Source organism: Vicugna pacos, chromosome 3, assembly GCF_048564905.1.
Source record: "Vicugna pacos chromosome 3, VicPac4, whole genome shotgun sequence".
NCBI classification, from domain to species: Eukaryota; Metazoa; Chordata; class Mammalia; order Artiodactyla; family Camelidae; genus Vicugna; species Vicugna pacos.
Genome location: NC_132989.1, coordinates 23,461,075 through 23,468,078, shown reverse-complemented (window position 1 = coordinate 23,468,078; position 7,004 = coordinate 23,461,075). Strand labels below are relative to the sequence as shown.

The following is a 7,004-nucleotide window of genomic DNA, read 5'->3' as shown; positions in this document are numbered from 1 at the left end:
GCACTGTATGGAAACTCTGTACTGTCTTTGCAACTTTTCTGTAAATCTAAAACTATTTTAAGGTTAAAATTTTATTTTTAAAAAATACTTTGAAGGAAAATAAAACAAGGTAGAGGATAGCAAATGATAGAATGGTGTATATTTTAAATATCGTGGTCCAGGACTGCAGGTTTCTCCTTGCAGTCGTGGTGGGAGAGCAGATTATGCACCGTGGCAGCCGGAGTCATGGCAGAACAGGCATTTAGAAAGTGTCTTCCCCTCTTTGACTGTGTATGAGTTGAAAGGACTGCAGCCAAAACTGTAACCAAAGGAGGCATTATGCTTCCAGAAAAATCTCAAGGAAAAGTATTGCAGGCAACAGTAACAGCTGCTGGATGGGGTTCTAAAGGAAATGGTGGAGAGATTTAACCAGTTAGCATGAAAGTTGGAGACAAAGTTCTTCTTCCAGAGTATGGAGGCACCAAAGTAGTTGTAGACGACAAGGATTATTTCTTATTTAGAGATGGTGACATTCTTGGAAAATAAGTAGACTGAAATGTCACTCTTAAAATGGCATCACATGAAGCTGCCCATTCCACTGAAGTTCTGAAATCTTTTCATCATGTAAATAATTTCCAAGTCATGTCTCTCTTTTATAACAAACTAATAATATCCAAACTAAAAAAAAAAAGATGTCCAGGAGGTCCTCCTTAAAGTGGTATTAAAACAGAGCCTGAATGAAGTGAAGGGAGATCAATGCAGAGATATTAAAGGAAAGAGCTTATCAGGCAGAGGGATCGGCAAATGTGAAGATCTTGAGATTAGGGCACATTTGATATGCTCAAAGTCATGAACCTGTAGTGACGTAAATGACAAAGCTACTTGGAGAGGTAGGCAGGGGTGAGATTATGTGGAGCCTTTTTAATTTAACTTAATTTTTATTTTATTTTAGCCTATGATTTTTTAAAAATTGTGGTAAAATGTGCATAACATAAAATTTACCACCTTAACCATTTTTAAATATACAGTTATTATTAAATACATTCACATTGTTGTGCAACCAATCTCCAGAACTCTTCATTTTATAAAACTGAAACTCTATACCTATCATATGAAGCCTTTTAAATCATAATAAATATATTAGTTTCCTCTGACTGCCATAACAAATTTCTACACCTTGGTGACTTAAAGGGACAGAAATTTATTTTTTCTGTCAAAAGTTCAACATCAGCTTATATATATTCATAGTTCTTTTTTTTTTCACTGCTGTGAAGTGTTTCATTGAATGAATAGACCACAATTTATTTAGCCTTTCTCCTATTGATGCACATTTGGGTTGTTTCCAGTTTAGGGCTATTATGAATAAATTTACTATGAACATTCTTGCACATGTTTTATTGTCCATGCATGCACTCATTTATCTTGGGTATATACCTAGGAGTGGAATTGTTGGATAATAGGGAAGGTATATGTTAATTTTAGTAGAGACTGACAGTTTACCTAAGGCCTTTTCCCAGTGACATTGCCACCACCATATCCTTGCCCATATTTGGTGTTGTCAGAATTTTAGCATTCTGGTACGTACATAATGGTATCTCAGTGTGATTTTAATTTGCATTTTTCTGATGAACAATATTACTGAGCATCTTTTCACTGGACAACTTCTAGCAGAAGGGAGACATACTTGATTTAATATTCTTAAGATTACTCTGACACCTGAGTTTAAAGGTAAGGAGCAGGGATGGAAGTAGGAAGACCAGTTAGGAAGTCATTACATTAATCTAGGTCAAAGAGGATGATGGCTCGAACCAGGATGGTAATGATAAAGTAGACGTGAGGTGGTCAGATGCAGAATATAGTCTGAAAACATAGCTTACAGAGCTAACTGACAGATTGGATATGGAGACTGAGGGAAAGAGGACTCAGGACTGACCCCTAAGTATCTGACTTGACCATCCAGGTAAATGGAGATGCCTCTTGGAAAGAACTAGATTGTAGAATTGTGCAGGGAATGGTGAACAAGGAGGCTCAAGGAATCAAGAATTCTCTTTTGGACTCAGCAAGTTTGAGATTCCTCTTAAAGATACAAGCGGAGATTTCAGGTAGGCATTAGATATCTGAGTCTGGAGTTCAGAAGAGAGGTCCTAACTAGAGATATATTCATCAGTATATGAAAGCAGCATTTTTGTTCCTTCCCTGTTTGCCCATTTGTTCCCCTCTAACCTTAAGAGAACCTAATTATAAGAATGAAATCACTAGGCAATTTAAACTAACTCCTGACCTATGCTCTCCTGAATGCACACCATGCCTTGCCTAACCTATTGATTCTTTTCTTAAATAAAAAGAAGAAAGAAGAATTAAGTAGTTAAAAAGATGACTAGCCACCTTAGCAATCCTGCAGGCAGATCGCCCAGGCAAAATAACATCTGAGGAGAAAAGTGCAGCCAGTTTGCACACAATGGAGAATGATGCAGAACCCAACCATCTGCCTCAATGATTCACGGAGATTCCTCCCCACTCTCTTTCCCCTTTAAGAACTGTCATGGCTGAGTAGACTCTTTGGAGTTGGTCTCAGGACATAGGTCCACCTTCTCATCAGATTGTCAGCTTTTCTAATTAAAGCATCTTTCCTTTCTACTGACTCTTATCTCTTGATGAATGGCTTTGAGCAGCAAGCAGCTGAACCTGAGTTCAGTAACATATAGGAAGTATTTAAAGACTGATGCTAGAGAAAATTATTTAGAAATGAATTGGGTAAAAGATGGATCCCTGGGGCCTTGAACATGTAGAAGGTATAAAGATAGGGGAAGAAGCTGCCAGGAAAACAGAAGGAAAACCATGAGCTTGTTAGTGCTCAGGAAGCCAGATGAAGGAAATATTTCCAAAAGAAGGCGTCATCAACTAGGTCAAATGCTGCTGAGACACAGACTAAATGACAACTGAAAATTGACAAACGAATTTGGCGAGTAGCTTCAAGTTACTTCTTATCCAAGGGAGAAGCTAAGAAAAGTGAGGAAGTAAAGGAACCACTTGTGTTGCTCTGAAAAAAAGCCATCCTTAACCAAGATGTCTAGGGGTAGGGGTGGGGATGTCCAGAGAGAAAGATGAAATGTTCCAGATTGTTAACATCGAGTACTTGTGTCTCATCACCCCAAATTGGGTACTTACTAACTTTTCAGGCTAGAAGGATCATCACTAAACACAAACATCTCTCCTTGTCTTCCAGGGAACTACACCTAAACTTGCAAACAGAAGAGCTTGCTGACTAAAGGGACCATGCTGGGACTCTATCCTTTCATTCATAAAGTATTTATGGAGCCCCTACTATGTGCCAGGTAGTCTTTAGGCTCTATAGAAATAGTAGAGAAAAAAACAGACTAAACTCTCTGCCCTCAGGAACTGATAGCATCTTGTGCCCCTGTATTTTCCTCTAGTCTCATCCTCTTTTGTCCCTGCCCAGAGGCCCTGAGGCTACAGGGCAGAACTAGGCGGATCTAGCCATCACACGCTGAAGGCTGGTAGGACAAAAAACTCTCCCTTTCAGAACAAAGTACAGAGATTAGGCCCCTTGGCATAGGGTAAATTTCCCCCAGGGCCAAACCCAAGCTGGGAGCAGAGGCCCCACATCTGGAGTGCCATTAGTTTGGATGTCACTACAATTATCATGTTGGCTCCAGACAAAGCTGAATCACAATTGAGAACAGGATTTTAAATCACGACTTTCCAGAGTCTCATTAGGTAATTGATGCTGATCACATTGCTTAATGGGGACCCATAAAATGCTTGCTATTTATATTACAATGGGCAGAGAAAAGGCTCAACTAACCAGATAATTGACTGATGATATGAGGGAATAGGCTGAAGGGGTGGGAAGAAGCAGGGAAACCTGATGAAGTTTCCCTGCCTCTGACTTTTAGTGTCTTATTGGTGATGATTATTTAACTGGATTCATAGAGACCATGCCCTGGTCTTCACAAAAGCCCAGAGTTGCTCTTCCCAGGAGCCAGGGACTAACATAAGAATTGTCATTTAATAAGATTTTCTACAGCAGGCTAAATCATTTGCTAAATGAGCAATTTCAGTCATCCTTTCCCATCCACTAGGAAGGAATTAAGCTCACTTCTCCTCCAGCCTATACCCCCAACTCTCACATCCTCATTCCCTCACCAGCTCTTAGCAAGAAAGATGGTCTGGCTGAAGTACAGAAGGTACAGACTGTAGCAAGATGCTGTGGGCCCAACTGAATCCACCTCAGATCATGGGGCTGTAAGAGAGCTGCAGCTCCATTCCCCACACCTGCACACCCTAGAGCACCTTGGAGACCCATGTACAATATCCATATGCTGATTTCCCTAGAACAGAGGCCCCAGAGCAGGACAACTTCCCTGAAACTAACCAAGAAGGGGCTATAACAATTCCTACTGCAGAAAAGGGGGGTGGAAGTAACGAGATTCATTTCATTTCATTTCATTTCATTTCATTTCATTTCATTTCATTTCATTTCATTTCATTTCATTTCATTATTGAGATATGGGCCTTTTCAGCAGGGTCTCATTAGGTAATTGATGTTTAAATCCCACAAATCAAGGCATATAAGGCATTCTCATAACCTTCAGGTATTTGGAAGAGATCCTCGGGAAAAAGAAAGAATCATCTCGGGAAGGAAGGAGCCATAGCAACTTCAATCTATGGGCTGAAATCAGGTTAATGAAGATGTGTCTGGCAAGGAAGAATTCAGTGTTCCCAGGATTCTGCCTCTTGTTTGGCCTGGGATCTCACTACATCTGGATTCACTTCTACTTGCTTCATATGGATGACCCCTTCACTCTCTGTCTCTGTCCCTCTGTCTCTGTCTCTCTGTCTCCCTCCCTCCCTCCCTCTCTCTCTTTCTCTCCCTCCTCTTTTATGCTCCTGCTGTCTCCTTTTGTACTGGGATTGATAGATGGCATGATGACCTAGTTAAGAAGGAGGACTTTCTCCCCAAATTGATCTACAGTTTCAATACAACCCTTATCAAAATCCCAGCTGGCTTCTCTGCAGAAAATGACATGTTGGTCTTAAAAATCATGTGGAAGTGCAAGGGACCCAGAAGAGCACAGGAGTTTTTAAAAAGAAGAATAAAGTTGGAGTATTAACATTTCCTGATTTCAAAACTTATTACAAATCTATGATAATCAAGACAATGTGGTACTAGCATAAGGATAGACATGTAGATCAATGGAACACACTGGAGACTCCAGAATAAACTCTCACATTTATAATCAGTTGACTTTCAAAAAAAGATGTGAAGACAATTCAATAATGAAAGAATAGTCTTTTAACAAATGTTGCAGGGACAACTGGATATCCACAAGTGAAAAAATGAACATGGACTTTCTCATTATACTATATATAAAAGTTATTTCAACATGGGTAATAGACTTAAATGTAAGAGCTAAAATTATAAAACTCTCAGAAGAAAATGTAAATCTTCATGACTTTGGGTTAGGCAAAGCCTTCTTAGATATGACAACAAAAGCACAAGCAACAGGAAAAAAAGCTAAGTGGATTTCATCAAAATTAAAAATTTTTTGTGCTTCAAAGATGCCATCAAGAAAGTGAAAAGACAACCCACAGAATAGGAAAGAATGCTTGCAAATCATAATTCTGATAAGGGACTTGAATCTAGAATATATAAAGAACCCTCACAATTCAATAATAAAAAGAAAAATAACCCAATTTAAAAACGGACAAAGGATCTGAATAGACATTTCACTAAAGAAGATATGCAAATGGCCAATAAGCATATAAAAAGATGTTCAACATCATTAGTCACCAGAGAAGTGAAACATAAAACCACTAGGATGGCTATAATAAAAAAGATAGATAATAACAAGTACTGAACAGAATGTGGGAAAATTGGAACCCTTACACACTGCTGGTAAGATTGTAAAGTGGTGCAGCTGCTTTGGAAAACAGTCTGGCATTTCTCAAAAGGTTGAACATAGAGTTACCATATGGCCCAGCAATTCCACTCTTAGATATACATATACCCAAGAGAATTGAAAACAGGTGTTCATACAAAAATTTGTACATGAATGTTCATGGTAACATTACTCATAACAGCCATAAAGTGGAAGCAATCCAAATTTTCATCAACTGATAAATGGATAAATATAATATTATACTTTATGGTATATCCATACAATGGGAGATTATTGTTTGATTCCATTCATATTATTGAGCAATGGAAAGAAATGAAGTATTGATACATGCTACAACATGGATAAACCTTGAGAACATTACGCTAAGTGAAAGAAGCTACTCACAAAAGACCACACAATGTGTGAATACATTTACATGAAATGTCCAGATTAGGCAAATCTATAGAGGCAGGGGTGAGGGTTTTGGGAGATGTGGAATGGGAAGTGACTTCAAATGGGTATAAAGTTTCTTTTTTGGAGTGACAAAAATGTTCTAGGATTGACTATGGTGATGGTTGCACAACTCTGTAAATATACTAAACGCCATTGAATTGTGCACTTTAAGTGAATTGTATAGTATGTAAATTACACCTCAGTAAAGATTTTATATATATATATATATATATATATATATATACACACACATTCATATTTATATGAAGAAAAGCAGCAGGCAAGTCAAAAGTTAACTAAAAATTCTGTAGATATTGTTACAACTAAGAGGTTTGTTTTGCTGGCAAACCTCAGTTCTGGCACCTGCTGACTTTATGACCTTGGACCAGTTACTTAACCTCACTGAACTCAGTTTTCTTATCTGTAATATAAGCATTCGGTCAGTATGAGAATTAAATAAATTAACATGTAAAGACACCTGGCACATAGGAAGTGTTCAGTTAATGGAAACTATAAAGAATAATCAGGAAGTAGCAGTAACTAGAGGAGAGAGTGAAAAATAGTATTTATGGATCAAGACTACATTCATACATTTATGCCTAACATCTGGATGGGCACTAGGGACATAAAGAAGTCCCTGACCTTGAAGAGCTAGACAGCTGAGGGATC

General features: G+C 38.3%; 1 pseudogene; it reads left to right on the top strand.

The window, feature by feature from the left end:
• The first annotated feature begins 225 nt into the window (after positions 1–225).
• Positions 226–534, top strand: LOC102531292 (10 kDa heat shock protein, mitochondrial pseudogene; annotated as a pseudogene).
• The last annotated feature ends 6,470 nt before the right edge of the window (positions 535–7,004 follow it).